Here is a 17,437-nt window from a genome sequence, read left to right on the forward strand (position 1 = left end):
AGGCAAAAGGACAGGGATAGGATCCTGGCATATGCAGCATGATATGTGGGTGCCACGAGGATTCACCCCTACTTCTTCAGGCCTACTGCCTATCTGCTCTAAACTCTCCCTGCCCTCCCTCTCCCTGACTCCCCTGTCATCATACCAGGACCAGTTGAGCTCCAGGAATCATTGCCACGTACGCCTTGCTGCTAGTCATTTAAAGCAGTGGTCCAGCAGCATGTCATGACTCTCAATGTCTGCCAGAAAGTGCCATGTGCTGCCAGAATGCAAGCTCCAGCAGTGCACACAGCTCATAAGATCAGGTGGTTACATCTCTATCAACCACTTCACCCAAACAAGCATTTTAAAGGACCTTTGGTGATTGGAGTACTTAAGGGAAATTGATATTTTTAAGAGGGAAGAGGGAATCCAAAAAGCATAATACAGGTTGAGTATTTGTAGTATTTGCAAGGGTTCCATTCCCAGAACTCATGTGGAAGGCAAAATCATATTAAAGCAAATCCATTTGAAAAACAATGTCCCTTTGCCAGGTGATTTAAAAACAGCCTTGCTGACCTTTGTGATGTAAGGCAGAGTCATTAGGCAGACAATCCATCCATCAGTCTCTCAGCCAGCAACCCCTCCCTTTATCAAGAGCAAAGTGATTATCTTCCTTCACATGCTCAGGGGGAAGGAAGGGGTTGCTTGCCTTGGAGTGAAGCTGTTCTAAGTGCCTGAAGAGAGAATGATTGATGGATTGTCAGCCGCTGCCCTCTCTCAAATTAACGAGGCTATTGTTAAACAACTTTTTTCTTTTAATTTAAAGCGCCCTTCTCATTGCACTGAGATAAAAGTGTGGGTGAAAAATCTGTGGATAATTAGGTTATACCTGAACACAGTTTGTTTTGGGATTGTTTACAATAAAACGAGGGGAAATCAAAATAATTTAGTTCAAGTAGCAGAACAATGGGAGAGTAGCAAAATGATATCACATGAGTGGCAAATAAATGAGCAACAACATTCTAGCAATCCCACTTAGAGGAAGCTGGCATGTATGTTTAAACTCAGAGAAATATCTAAGGCTGCCTGATATTTAAAAGAAGGATGAGAGACAAAGAGAAGGGGGAATAGAAGGTGTGTGAATGGTTTCTATAGAGCAGGGGTCTCTAAACTTTTTGGCCGAAGGGCTGCATCAAATATCTGGCACAGTGTCGAGGGCCAGAAAAAAAAATTAAATATAAAATTTAAATAAATACATTAGAGATGGAACTTAGATGAATAAATAAATGAGTGGGCTCAAATGTCCAGGACTTCTCCAAGAATGAACACAGCCCAAGAAATAAAGCACACACTTAAAGGGACCCCCATTTCCCCACCCCACAAGCACAACTCTGGTTGTGTTTGGTCAACTGGGCCAGAGGCTCTCAGGGAATCAGAGGCTGACTGCGGGCCGGAGAGGTTCGCCGCAGGCCACATCTGGCCCCCAGGCCAGGGTTTGGAAACCCCTGCTATAGAGGAAGAGGACTGGAAGAGACCATACTGAATGGGACTGACACTAAAATGTGTCATAGTTATTAGTGACTTTACTGAAGAGGACAAGTGAGATTTGGGAGAAAACAAGCTCCAGTTTGAACAGGAAAAGGAGAGGGAAAATATCATGAGGCACAAAGGAACAGAAAATGTGGCCAAGAGGCGAAGGTATATTGATGGGTCAATGCACGCAGTGAGTTGGAAAGCTGAGGCAAACAAGGAAGAGGCTAGGTTGAAATGGCCTTGCTGTTCACTCACAGTCAGGAAGCTTGAACTCTTGACTGGTGACTCAGTGCTGACGGGGAGGGGGGAGACCCTGTCAGACCCACGTGGTTTGCTTCAGCAGTGTCTATCTCCTTGCCCCTTGCTTCTGGTACTGCAGAAGACTCTTCCCTTGCTTTTTGTTTTTAAATAGCCTTCTCTTTTCTCAAATGAAGATTTAATCAGTTTGAAGAGAACATGCAACACACATTTGTTCTAAGTTGTCTTTATTTCCTTGTGACTGGCAATTTATCCTAACAAAGAAATAAATACATTTGACATGCATTTCACTGGGGGATTGGATCAATTGTCACTAAAACGCTCAAAAGAAGTAAACACACACAAGACTTCACATTCCTTTCTTTTTACTTTTTTAACTGCATGTCTTTGTTTACTTCATTTCTTCTTGGGGGGATCCCATCTCCATTTTGATTAGAAAATGCCATATCGGAAGTAGTCTGAAAGACATTTATAGCCTATTCAAAACAAATGGATGGAATTGTTTAGATTGGGTACATTTCACATGGGAGAGATAGGAAGGATGGTTTTATTCTTTTTGTTGGACTCAGTTAAGTACTGTTAGCTTGATTTTCATCATCTTTCTAATAATGCATTTCAGCAATACTGGAATACATCAAGGGATGCCATCTGACTGTCCTCTAACAACATTATTTAGACTTAATGGGTGCTTCTACATATATGTCAGCCTCTTCTTCACAATTGGGATTAAAAAACAACACCAACAACAACATGAGCAGTGTAGCCAGCGAATGATATTAATAGCCATCATAACAGGAATTTCATTTGTTTAAAAAAATTCAACAAAGGATCTGAAGCAAAAATATACCGTTCAATGCAGTAAAGCACTAGAACAGAATCCAAGACAAAAGGGGTCCGTTGGTTTCAACAGAGTTCTGTTTGTCCATTCCTCTACCAATCATGAATAAGCACTGTGAAAAATAGGAGATCCATGCTCAACTCCTATAGCTCTCTATTTCCGTGCACGTTGGAAGGTAATCACGAAAAGTGACTCCTGTTCCAAGCATGAATAAGTTGCATGAGATGGATAGCTCAGGGGGGACAGGGAAGTTGCACACTTTTCATTCCTTGCAGTGCCACTCGTACTACATGGGCACTCTCACAAACGCAGAAGGATGGAGAAACAAGGCTTCACTGAGACCTGCGGGACCACACTCAAATCCATATTTGAGTGTGGATTGGATCATATTGGATCAAATCCAATATGTCCTATGTGAGATGTTGCCAACGTTTGATCAAAAGTGCTTGAAAAAGTGAGCGCCCCCTGTTCCAATGCTTGTGAGCAGAAATGAGAAAAAGACCAACTTCTAAAAACTTGTGTTTTGTGAGCAATCAAATTGACTGCTCATTAAGGCTCTAATACTGCTCCCATCACCCAGTTCCCCTTCCCTCAAAGCAGAATGCTTACCTTTAGTTGTGAGAAAGGCAGCCAGGACTTTCAGGGCCCTGGTGGCTTCTATTTCTGATAGAAATAGCAGTTATAAAGCTTACTGGGTGGTCTTGGGCCAGTCACCCAGCCTAACCTACCTCACAGGGTTGTTGTGTAGATAAAAGGAGGAGAAGCCATCTTGATCAGGAGTATATAAAGGTGAAAAATACACAACTTCAGGATGGCATCACTGTGTTTCTGATCTAACAGCAATAGGAAAGACAACATTCATCTGAATTTGCTGTTAGTGCATAAATTCCGGAGATCTATGGCATAGATTCCAAGTCATGTAGGCTGGAATCACACAATTATTGCAGGCATAAATCACACAATGATGATCTTTGCATATAGGCCCCTATGCAGATATGTTAGCAAGCCAATGTGTGGATTTGGGGGAGGCCAAGGGGACAGAGTCCTTTGATATGATCATGACTTCTACACTCCCTTGAGAAGAATGCCTCCCTTGAGGCATACATTTTTATGCCACTATTTACTTGAGAAACAGAATTTTGAATAAGCGAAAGAAAACAAATTTTTGAAGGGGATCTCTGTAAGCTAACACATACAATAGTTGTATGAATAGCATGAATAAGACATGCCTTCGGCAAAATAATGAGTTTGATTATTCTTATTTAAACAAAGATGCATAGGAGTTATTATCAGAGAGGTGGTTCAGTTGTAAATAGGATGCAACAATAGCAGAATGTAAAATAAGCAGTAGTTTAAATTTTAAATTCAATGGGCAATGTTGCCTGGAGCGTCTTCAGACCCCATTCGCATGAAATTCTTATGCTTCATTTGGAACAGGAAACAGCAGAAAGGAACTGGTAGAAAAAGCCGGAATGATTCAAATTCAACTTTAAAGAACTCAAAAAGCCAGAACAATACATTTGCTGAATAGGAAAGGTGACCAATACTTCCTTATTGATGTCAGTAGCTTAGATCTATAATGAACAATGACCCATTATGGTGGTTTCTGCACTGCTGCTAATCCAGGGTGCATTCATGTGGGCATTTTTAAAAAACTGTTCTTGTTCATTGCATTTATGTCCTGACCGCCTTCTGAGGAGCCCAGGGCAGTGCTCACTGTTGTCCCTCTTCTTTTATCCTTGCAACAACTCTGTGAGGCAGGTTAGGCTCAGAAACAGTATCTTGCAGTCACTCAGTGAGTTTCACAGAAAACTGCACTTAGATCTCCAAAGTTCTAGCCTGACTATTCACTACACTGCACTGGGTGTCAAGAAACTAATTAGAATCTCCCACAATATTCAAATGCACTCTCTCTTGGAATTTTCCAATTCATTTTCTCAAGGAACTTGCCAGGACTTGATGGCAGTGCCTAAAACTGTCCCTAAAGCAGTAGCGTTGCTAGGGGGGTGCAGGCCACAGCAGGTGACGCACATGGGGGGGCGATGCACACTGGTGACTAAAATAGCTAAAATCGTGGTTTTTAGGAATACCATCATGTTATATACCATTAAATGTGGAATTTGCAGCAGAATGCAATGAAAAAAACTGGAGTAAAATATATCCATTCTATCAAACGTTATGACCACAAACCCAAAAAACAAAAATGCATGGAGCCCTATGGAAAGTGAAACTGAGCCATATCATGTGTTTACTTGCGAATAGGCAAACTCACTTTCTAGAAACTCAAATTGCAATGTTTCCTATTGCTCTCATTTTCATGTCCATTTTAACTGTTAAACAAGGAGAAAGCTAACACTTTGGCATAGACACAAGTGGCAAAAACAGAAGAGAATAAAATATGTCATGGACTGTAAACACAGAATTTTGAGCAATAACAATTACACTTCTGTCCTGGTATGCTTCAAACTATAAGACAATGAAGGAATTGTAGAGAGGAAACAATGGCTGTAGCAGCAGAGGGGACCTAGTTGAGAAATTAAGTGACTCCAGATGGTAGAGTTCATGAAATGAAGTGATGTGAAATTGACTTGCATTTTATGTAGCAATGAATAGGGAGGTGGTTACAATGGCTCACTCCTGTAATGACAAAGAAACACCAAAGAGTTTTGAAACCAGAAACAACAAGTAAATTGATGGGTAAAAGACAGAAAAGAACTGGGCTGATGTTGTAAACAGAAGTAGTGAAGGCAATATGCATGGATCTCTGAATGGATCTCTAATGCTGGCTAAAAATAGAGAAATTCAGGCTCATGTATGGAGAGAACTTCACAGACCTAAATATTAGTGTGGGAGATTTGAACTTAATGCATCCATCTCAGCCCTGCAATATCAGGGTCATGTTGGGTGATGTTCTGCTGGAGTCTCCTCCAGTCAAATCAGTTATTTTCAGGAACACTAGGGTTTTAGGGCCTAAGAAGTGGTAGCATGACATGAGAAAAGAATGGAGAATATGGTATTTTAGTGATTTTTTTAAAGAAAAAATTATATTTAATGACGATGTAAAAATTTAATGGCAATGCAATGTAAAAAGCTTAGACTCTCTCAAGTTCAATGTCCACTGGTTCATATGGTTTATTGACAGTGTCACACTGAGGGCCAACTAAAATAAATGGAAATGGTTTTCCCAGATTTCAGAAAATAGCTACTTGAGGTAGAGTTTATAGGATTTCGCTATTCCTTGCTGTTATATTTCAAATGTTACATCTGCATAGAAAGTGGCCTATCCTCATAATGCAGACTAGGAAAGAGGAAATAGTTAATATACCATCGTCAGCAGAAATAGTTTTCCGGAATGCAAGTGTGACAGATGTGAGTTATTTTTTACACAAGAATAAATCATTCTGCCCTTTAGCTGTCAGGCTGTCAGTTTCACCTCTGTAATTTGGAGAGAGCACTTCCTACTCTTTCATAAAATGGCAGATTTCAGGTCTGCAGCCTTCTTTGTAAGTAATTGCTGGTTTCATAAGAGCCGACATTCTCTTTTCATAATAGCTAATATTCTCAGGCAAAGATTCCTTTATTTAGCAAGAAAGCTCAACACCTACTTTCTTCCAAGTCTAAGTCATTAACCCTGTTTATCAAGTAAGATCGCCTTTGCACATCTTATTTATGCCATATGCTACCAAAAAAAGGAAATAAAAAGAAAAAGAAAGCTAAGTCAGATTTTTTTTTCCTTTACTGCAAAATATATTCAGTTCAATAACCTAAGAACCTGATGGGGCTACATCAGAGATAAATGTGGCTAGTATTTTACCTGCCTGTTGTATTTATTAAATGTCTTCATTCAAGTGTAAAGTCAGTAATTTAGTACTCTCTATCATCAGGAAATTGGAAAATGGAATGTTTTCTGAACTGGGAAGTAATCAGAATAGGTAGAACTCAGAACTATTTAAGCAGGTTTGTGAGTTTGTGCCTGGATCTACTATATTTTGTGGAGGTGGAAGATGTCAGATCACACTGTGCCCCAGTGGTTTGAAATTTCTATAGAACGGCGACTAAGTTTGTCATCAATTGCAAAAGCGTTAACTGAAACTAAATGTCATAATTCGGGTGGACAAGTGAGTCATACACACCGGGTAATCAGTGTCACCCAACTACACTGTATGGGCCAGGCTTCTGATCTCCAGATCTCTCTCTTCCCATTGCCAATCCACACTTCAGCAATATCTTCCTTAATTCTTAAGGGAGAGGAGGTGGTGCATTTTTAAAATGCTCAAAATAGACAAAGCAAGTGCCAAGACTGACCTAACGTCATTTCTGAAAGTGCTAAGTCAGACAATGATGTACTTTAAATGATCAGTAAGAAGCATAGAAGTACATTGGGCTGTGTCACATAGTACAACTGCTATCCCCACCCACCCTGCCATGAGGGCATCAGCACGCATGCCCTGCCTCCTTGGTGCACAATTCCCACTTTGCATGACCACATGGAAGAGATTCATCTAGATCATCTGGCATGTGCCATTTAAATAATAGTTTAATACAGTATTAAATCCCACACAATTATAGGGCTGCAGGATAGTGCACCCAGGGGGCAGGTTGTACATTAAATGTGGGGCAGAGCCAGTCAGACATATTGTCTATACTGGCCCTTTTTGTATTGATAATATTTAATATTTAATATTATTTAATAATAATTGTATTGATAATCTACTTTTGAGGTCAGTGCTCTACAAGGCAGCCACTTGTTGGGAAAAGCACTATTGTGGTGATTGTAAAGGATGGACCATGAAGCAATAGTTTTTGGTGGATCATGTTAAACTGGCAAGTGTGCAAAGTAACCATGGAAAAATTGTTCAGCTGTTAGTAGTGGCAGAGTTAGAAATATTTTGAGATACTCCATGTTGCTAGGCTACAAACTGAGTGTGAGGACTTTCTAATCCGAATGACAGATTTACATTGACATCTTTTCTTTCTTCTTTTATCACCCCCCCCATGCCTAATTTGTCTTTCTCATAATCATAGTCGTCAAAGAACAAACCCCCGCTGCAGCTCACCATTTGTGGCGGCAACCAGGCTGTGCACTATGGCCATGAAGTGCAGTGCACTGCCAGAAGGTCAATTCTGATGGTGCAGGAGTCCCATAAGATTGGGCTATTAGTGTGGTGAAAGTACAGAGGACGGACTGCCTATATGTTTAACGATTGTATAGAAGAGGGAATTTTGACAGGTCCAGCTCAACATGAAAGGACGGTAAAAGCTGCATCTGCCAAAATGCCCTCTTCTATACAATGGTTAAAGGTATAGGCACTCTGACCTCCATTGTAACTGGTCATCCAACTCAGAAGGCCTCCCGGACATGACTGGAAACCACTTCTGCTTGTGTCCAGCAGGTGTTCTGAGACTGGGGAAGGCTTTTAGATTGGACATTCGACCTTCCCTGGGCTCAGAACACCTCCCGGACACAACTGGAAGCCACTTCTGGTTCATGTCCATGGCTTCCTGCTGTGACTGGGAGGTATTCTGAAGCTCACAGCCTACTCCACAGGCCTTCTCTGGCCTCAGAACACCTCCCGGTTGCAACCAAAAGTCATGGACGTAAACTGGACATGGTTTCTAGTTATGTCCGGGAAGCCCTCTGAGCCAGTGTCTCACTATCCATGGATAAGAACGACCCACTGTACTTCCACCACACTCACAGAGACTAGGAGGCTGCTGCAACCTCCAGAGAGCCTGACACAGGCCCCACATGAGTCCTTGTGGTGCCATGACCCTGCCCCCCCCATTTCATTATCTGCAAGGAATCGTGGAACCAATCTCCCACAGATAACAACTGTGTTTGACTACACATTCTGTGCCTTAGGGGGAGGGGAACAGAAGAAAGATTAGTGCCTTAGAATGCAGCAAATAGAAGCTCAAACCATTTCCATCCTACTAATGTCTATCTTCGCCTTCATTTACACATGGATAACTGGAACCAACTAGAGCAGCTATTTTCAACCACTGTGCCATGGCACATTGGTGTGCCATGCCACAAATGGTCTGTAGGTGTGCCACGGGAGTTTGGAGGAGGGTCATATAATAGTAGAGCCATGGGGGGGGGGGTGCGAGCTCTTGTCCAGTAGCGTGGTGTGCCTTGTCAATTGTCAAAAAACTGATGGTGTGCCTTGACAATTTTCGCACCTTCTCAGTGTGCCGTGAGATGAAATAGGTTGAAAATCGCTGAACTAGAGAGTAATTGGACTGCGTAAAACTGCGACTATCTCAAGAATATATTTTAAAGAGTCAACTCTGGAAACAACAGGCACCTATTTACTACCATCTGAAGCCATTACTGAATGTCAACAACTCTTAAATGTTATCAGTGAGGATTTTGCTGCTAACATCCCTGAAATGTGGACTGCATCAGGTGACCAGTTTCTTTCCCAAGGTGGCAAACAATGTTGTTTGTCCGTGTTTACCAGCAAAAACCTTCATGCAGCACAAGATGAAGTTCAACTGAACCCGTCTTTCAGAGTAAGCTGTGAACAAAAGAGCAGTCCATAAAGAGGCAACATTACAGTTCATCAAATGAAATCCCGCCCCCAATATTTGCTTCGCTAAAAGCTCCCTGAAGTTAACATCTGTTCAGTGCTTCGTGGCTACTGATGCAAATGGGAACAGAAGTATTTCAGTCCACGTCCAAAAGATACAGATCATTCTCTTCCTCTCCCAGTGGGTGAGTGGAGAGAATAAAGACTATATGAGAACATTTGCTGTTACTCTGGGCATCCCATCTGTCCACTTTTTTAGGATGCCTTCCATTTCCTGAGGAAATTGACCTCCCTCCCTCCCAATTCTAACTTTATGTATAAATGGCTTAGCCTCATTTTTGAGCAGCCTTTGGAGTGTCTGCTGTGATGTGCACATGAATGATGCAACAGAAAAGTGTGTTCTACCTGCTCTCTCACTGAAGCATGCGGTGTATCTGATGTACCATTGCGAACCATGCAGCTTTGATTCCAGCCTCGGCTTGCCACAGGTTTGGAAGGCAAATGGAAGGCCATGCTTGCACCATCTGGCGAAGCCCTATGGAACTTTTTAATAAGCCCCCCCCCTCCATAACATAGATCTGTTATACCCAGTCCAATTGAGAGGAAAAGATGAGCATGAGTCAAGCAGCAAGCAGTATGATGGGGTGCTGCGAACAGCACTGTTTGTGTTAATGGCAATTAAGGATTCCAATACAGAAGGGTATAAACACCTTTAACGTATGATGTGGAACTCCGTCCTATTGAAATCAACAGAATCTACTTCTGGGTAAAGCACTTAAGATTGTGTGTCAATGTTTCACGTAATATTGTTTTGTAAAAGATTACTGTCAGATACGGTTCCTTTCATGTTTGGCCTACTGCTTGAATTTGAAGGCTTTGTGATGTAAAGGAATGGGGTGGGAAATCAATCTCAAGCTTTTAAACTGGCCTAGTGATGAGACTGACTCAGGCCCAAATCCTACAACTTTCCGGCACTGGGATAGCTGTGCCAATGGGACGTGTACTGCATCCTGCAGTTGGGTGGAAGTCAGGGATACCTCCTCAAAGTAAGAGAATGTTTGTCCCTTACGTCGGAGCTGCAATACTCTTCTGTCAGTGCTGGAAAGTGGATTATGATTGCGCCCTTAATTGCTCATTTTGAGTGGCAAACTGAAAGGGAAGCAGTGAATTGAGAAGTAGTGCCCTGCATTCTACATCTGCCTGCTGCCATCTTTGACCTGTCACCCACTGAAGTGCTTTGACTTTCTAATCTTCTTGCTTCTCAGCATGAGCAAACAGAGGACTGGGGCAGCTACAGCCCATCTCTTCCTCCAGAACCATGAGGGGGGGGGTCACTCACTCACTCACTCACTCACTCACACACACACACACACACACACACACACCTGCCACTATCAATCTATCACCTCACCCAACTGGCTGCTTAGGAGAAAGGCATTGCATGGTGAACTGGCCCCTTATGTTCCACTCCAGTGCCACCTCCTCAAGATGAGAGGAGAACGCTGGGGCCGTTCCAAGCATCATTGCTTATCCTGTTTGATTTAAACAGGGCTGTGCAGAATAAGAATGAAGAGGTGGCACCAAACTGGAAGGTTCAGGGGGCTGGCTCAGCTAGCTCCACCTCCCTCTCCTTTCCTAAACAGCTGGGAGGGTGAGATGACAGTAGGGCACATACAGAAGTTATTTATTTATTTATTTGCAGTGCAGTCAGGGTCGCAAACATGTCGTAAAACATGTTTGCGCCTCCTCAGGAGCAAGCTGCGCCATCGCAGAGGTGTGCCGGCACACAGAGGTTGAATCCAGCCTTCGTGGTGGCTTGTGGGGCGAGTCTTCTGTTGGCCAAGCTTGCCAATGCAAGACTCTGGGGTGGACGGGGAGGAAGTGGGAGAAAGGCATTCCAGGGTGGGGGGGAGGGTGGTCTTGGGGGCAGGCGGGTGAGGAGCGGGAGGCGGGACTGGGATCTGGCTGTTATGCCGGATCCCAACTCCCATTCCCAAGCAGCCGCTCTCTTTGGACTTGTGCCACCACCTGAGGTGGCGCAAGACCAAGGAGACCCATCCCTTTGGCTGAGCCACTTTGCAGCCCTATTTAGCACTGGATACAGCGCAAGCCTCATGGCTTGCCTGTTCCAGTGCAAGATAGGATTGCGCCCTTAGTTAGTTAGTGCTGTTGGCGGAGGGATAGCAGAGGCCGCGTTTCCACTTAGGATGTTTCTGTGCACGTGTAACTTTTTCAGATGGTCAGGTCAACAAATGTGTTAGTATGTGTCAGGCTATTGTATCCTACATTGAGTAACAGGAATTCCTGTCTTCCACATTTAGAAAAATTGTACATTGCACAGTCCAATGAATGGGCACTGCTATGTGAAATTTTTGTCCTATTGCCTTGCTGTGTAGGTGGAGTAAAGAAGGGCCCAGGATCCAGGTCCATCAAGCAGCCACACTCTCAGCTTGAGAACATCAAATCCCAAGTGCTCTTTCCTCTGATATTCTATCAAAGTCCCAGGTCTAAATAGATCTTATTCAGCATAAAGCAGCTTTCTATATTTAAGGAACAAACAGGGAGCCATCAACATATAGTATCTGAGAAACAGTCCTTGACAGATAAGCCCATAAAACCAACAGTGAGGAATAAAAAGGGACTTCAAAGATGTCCCCATTGATCCAATAGTAGCACACAAGCTTTTAGCATCTTCATTCCTTCATTCAAGGACAGAGTTACCTTCACTGAAAAAGTCAGACCATGGGCCAATATACACCCGCAGCCAGACACAATGTGGTATATGGTTCGGCAGGAGAACCCGCAGTCACACTGTGGGGTAGATACTAGCCCCCATTTAAACACTGAGTCCTGACTAACACCATGTAGGTATGGATCTTGTTCAGTTTTCCAGTACTGGCAAGGTAAGTTGAAATCTGGCAACTTGAGTGTAGGATCGTCTATACATCTACCCATTTCTGGGTGTTCGACTGCCCATTGAGCTTTCCATTGGGCATTGATATTAAAATTGTTGTGCAGATGATGTGCAAGTGCCAGAGAAGGCTTTCTGTTGAGCCTACTGATTGATAGATAAGGAAGATTGGCATGTACTGGTAAAAGTGGGTTGGTGATTTTTCTATATTCTTTCACTAAAGCCTCTTGTCTCCGTAGCGCTGGTGGCTCAAAATGGAGAGCCAACAGAAAAGAATGGGTCTTATACAGCCGCTTATCATCCTCATGGTTTCATTTAATCTGGCATCAATCTTGCTAGTATGACAGCTGTAGCACGGTATTCTGCTGCGGAATAGATCAAGCCTAATGCTGATGTTCTGAGAGTGGTGGCTGAAGCTCCCCATCTTGTTCCTATTAATTTCTGGAGTATAATCTACCGAATACGATTGATGCCTTTACTGATTAATACAATTGATGTCTTTCTACTGAATAGGATGATGCCTTTACAGAAACTCACCAATAGCTCAATTCTAAGCATGTCTAATTAGAAGTAAATCCCATTGTCTTCAAAGGGGCACGTTCCCAGGAAAGTGTGTACAGGAGAATATCCCAAGTCTCATTTCTAAATCTCAAGCCCCACTAAATGCAATAGTGGAAATGACCACTTTGCTTCTGTTTCAGGTGAGTTGACTGGGTGAGTGGGGAACAGAAAGGGAAAGGCAGTTTTATTTAGTTTGAATAACGACATGTTTGAGGCATTTACATGCCTGTGCCCTTGCTGCCAAAGTTTTTTTTTTTTCCGCTACAGAGAGACATTCTCCTTGCTCAATGTCTTGCTATCACTTTGTCATCTGCTTTTTGCATTTGCTCTGTCAACATCCTATGCAGTGTGACCACAGAATATCAGAGGAAATATAGGAATTGTTATTACAGTACGTACATTTGACGTAGCTCTTTGAAATCACCCAGAAATTTGTGGTGTGGGGGAAAGAAAGGAAATCATAATTTTAATCTAGGTTGTACAGCATTACTCAGACATGTATATTGAATAACAAGAGCAATAATAATTATCTCACCATTCCCCCAAGGAACTCAATGCAGTACACGTTCCTTTTTTCTCCCAACATAGCCATGGGTTGGACTGAAAGACAGGGATTGGCCCAAAGCCACCTGATAAGCTACTCATTAACTTTTGAGGCAGGGGACTTTAAGGAGGACTAACAGTGCAAGGTATTTTGACACAGCATTAACGCAATATCTCCCAGCATTATCTTTATGCAAGACAGTTCCTCTCAGCTCTGACACATTTGCGATTCACTTGGTTCAAATCAGAATATTTACCTGGATACCAGATTTCTTTCCAATCTGGCGATTGCTCTCTATTGCCACTGTAATAAACATCATGATCCAAAAATGCAATTCAGACATAATATGGGGTGCAGAATAGAACTACACTGAAGTTAAGGCAGAAATGTTTTGGGCTACAATTCAGTTTGGTGATTAGTACATTTTCTTGCATACTTTTTGAATAGTTAGAATGCCACATGCATACCTAAGCCTAGCCCTTGCTGATCTGTTATCAGCATTTTGAAGCCAAGGAACACATTCACATATTGACACTTCCTAGAAGAAAGAAAACAGCTGAGAAGGAAACCTTAAGAACTGAATTTAGATTACCTACACTTGGGTGCTGTGAATGAACTACATGAAAAACATGTTAAAGAAGTGTATACAGTACAATACAATACAATGATTGTATTGATGTGGACTGGATCCAGAGGGATGCATTTTCAAGCTGAAGAACCATCTTGTGACCAGAAAAACAATCTTGTAGCATAGTCTTCTGCCTGTTTGGAGCAGAAAGACTCAGCTGTCAAAAAATAGAGTACTGAGAGAGAAAAGAGGCTATAAAAAGACCTGTCAGAAGACTTCCAGCTATATAATCTTAGTGGATTTGGATTATATATTTTCCTTCTGTATGCTGAGTTTTGCCATGTGTGGAGCAGGATCCTGGCAGAACTGATACATTGGAAGGAAGCTCATGTCATGAGCTCTGCAACCTTCACACTTTCAACAAAACAGCTATCTGAGATGGGCCCAAAGGAAGGTTATCATGTAAGCCACTGAGCACTGTACACAGATGCTGTTGAATGGCAATGGCAAGAAATCATCATGTGGTGGGGATCGAACAAGTATGGACTAGAACATTTCTCAAACTGTGGGTCACAACCTGATGTCACGTGGGTCGTGAAAAGCCCAGAGACACCATCTTGGAACCTGGCAAATTAATTTGACACCGCAATCTTGAAAGCTGGAATCTGGCAAATTAGACTGGCAGCACCGTCTTGGAAGTTGAAACAGCCTGTCCCTGGCTGGAACAGCTTAATTCTGTAAGCTCCTCCCAGGAGCAAAAGAGCAGCAGGCGCATAGGAGAGAGGATGTGCCTGCTTAGTGTCTCATGCTGCAGCAGAGAGTGCTGCATTCAACCAAGGAGGAGAGCACTTGTCTCTTGATTTTGAGGTGGGCTGTGCACACTACCTCATCTGGGGGAGGGAAGGTGACAGGGCCCCTCTTTTTGCCTTTGTTTGTTCGTTCCTGGAAAGTGCCTGGAAAGTCCTGTGTTCCTTGCTCCCCCATTATTCAGGATGGCCAAGCAGGACCTGTCCTGGCTACGTTTGCCTCTCTAATTACTTTCCAAGGCAGTGTAAGGAAGTGGAGTCCTCCCTGCCTGCCTTTGTTATTAGTAGCAGTGACCATGGGAGTGGGGGGGTGGCAGAGTCCTTCTTTTTGCCTTTGTACTGGTTAATCTCCCCCCCTTAATTATTCAGGATCACTCTCTTTTACTGCCTTTGTTTTTACTAGCAGGGATTCTGCTTCCAAGCATGCTCAAGCCTGCTCCTTGGTCATTGCTGAGGATGGGGGTCTCTTTGATGACCAGAGCTATTTCCTGGCAGTTTCCCTGCTCCCTGGAAGCACAGTAATAACAAAGGGAGGCCCCTGACACCACCCTCCCAGCCATGAAGAGCTTCTTGGCCACTACAGATTCTATGCAGGTTTACTTAGAAGTAAGCCCACTGAGCTCAGTGGGACTTACTGCCATAAGTGTAAACAAGTGGTTCACAAATGTAAACAGGTGGATCACAGCGATACAAATTAATGGTGAAGAAAATGCTTGTGCATGTGCAAATCACATGTGTTTTCAGATCAAATAAGATTGGGGCAGGAGGGCAGGAGGTCTTGTCTAGAGGGTAGAGCCTCCATTTGCCTGAAGATAACATCCACAAGGTCGCCAGTTCGAGGCCACCGGCACTGTGCGACTTTGAAGCAGCTGATAAGCTGAAGCAGAGCTATTCCATCTGCTCTGAGCGTGCGAGGATGGAGGCCAGAATGTGAAACCAGATCAGAGAGAAACACCTGAATGTTGTGGTTCTTGAAAGAAAGAACCTTCTTTCATTTGTAAAAATCCCTACAGGGATTTAAATAGCCTGCCTATGTAAACCGCCTTGAATAAAGTCTTGAATAACGACCAAGAAAGGCGGTATATAAATACCTGTATTATTATTATTATTATTATTATTATTATTATTATTATTATTATTATTATTATTATTATTATTGTTCCACTGGTCAGCTGAGAACTTCAATTTGGAAACTGGGTACTGGATTCTTTAAAAGGTATAGGAATCTGGGGGGTTGTGGGGTTGGCCAGGCTTGAGAGTGCTGTGACCATTCCAGAGGAATTAACCACTTTTCACTCCCAGTGTTTGCATGTAGCTGTAAGACTCTCCTTTATGCACCCCATCTTGACATTTAGTATATCAGAACATTAATGCTTTCAGATTTTTAAATTAAGTCAGGAAAGTGGGGCTATATCTTCCTCGCATTCAAACCGCTTTTGTGAGTTTTCCTTGAGGGTGTGAGGGTTCTCCCTGATGACTGGAGCCATTTCTCCATCAAGTTCCTGCCCTGAGGAGCTTACAAATAATTGCCATAGCAGAGACAAAAGTGGAACAGGAGAGGCAGGGGACTTCCTGCATATCACAGCAGTATTTGCCATCTGGCAGCCCAATCCTATGCCTGTCTACTCAGAAGTAAGTCACATCAGAGTCAATGGGGCTTATTTACTTACCCCCAGGTAAGTGTGGATAGGATTGGGCTGTAAAACAGGTGTGAGCTTCTCACTGAGAGTTTGCCTTTCTGAGAACAATAAACTTCCTGATCCTGTAAGTGATACGGCAGGATATTGTAATATTATCATATGATGCATATGGAGAAACTGCCCACCCTAGCTTGCCAAACTCAATAGTGGAGGGTTAAACATCCTAAAAAATATCTCCTTGGTCAATCAATTAAGACTTATGTAATGATCTCCCCAGTAACCAAGGTGTCAATAGGTGACAGATTAATTTCCCCAATATATAATGCCCACATTTATTCTAGCATATTATCATTTCTGGGACTTGTTTTGGTTTTACCAGAGTTCAGCTTGAAGGCAAGCCTATAAATTCAAATAATAAACAGGTACATTAAAAATGAAGCATGGGAGAGAATTGGAACAAGCTTCTGAGCTCAAATATTTTCTCACGTCTTTGCCTTTTGAGTTCCTAGGTGAGAACAATTGTTACTTCCTACTTAATGACATTATTTCCAGCTGTGGCATCATAGATGTCACTTCCTGCTTGAAGTGGTCACTTCTGGCCACTTCCTACTTGAAGTGGTCACATCTGGCCATGACATCACACTCAAGTTACTGACATCACTTCCAATGGGTCCCACACAGATTTTCATTCTCAAAAGTGGGTCCTGGGCTAAAACATTTGAGAACCACTGAACTAGACGAAAACATTTTTAGGAGAGGGAACATAAAAGTAGACAATGAAACAAAAGAGTTTACAGCAAAATGCAACCACCTTAGAGGTCAAGGACAAAGTCCTTTAAATTCAGCATGGAAGATTAGAAGAGGCAAGGAAAGTATCCTATTAACACAGCTACAAATGGAACAATCAAATGTATTTCTTCAGCACTAATCAAGAGTATTGTGTTATTTTGCCAGTTTAAATTCACTAATTTGTACACATCCTGTGAGTGTCTGACATACTAATTACCCTGTAAAACTGAGTGGATTAATTTTTATGTGCTTTAGCAGCAGGCTAGAAACAACTACCCTTTTAAAAATATTTAATTCTCCTGCCACATAAACTAAACGTGCTTCGTCCCAATTCCTATGAAATAAGACGTAAATAGAGCCGATGCTGAATAATTAACCTCTTCCTTCTTGATATACTAGATGTATGGTGCCTTCTTAATTTCAGGTGGCAAGAGATAGCAACACTATGGAACACAAATGACTCCTGACATTCCT

This window comes from Tiliqua scincoides, chromosome 1, assembly GCF_035046505.1.
Source record: "Tiliqua scincoides isolate rTilSci1 chromosome 1, rTilSci1.hap2, whole genome shotgun sequence".
Taxonomy (NCBI): domain Eukaryota; kingdom Metazoa; phylum Chordata; class Lepidosauria; order Squamata; family Scincidae; genus Tiliqua; species Tiliqua scincoides.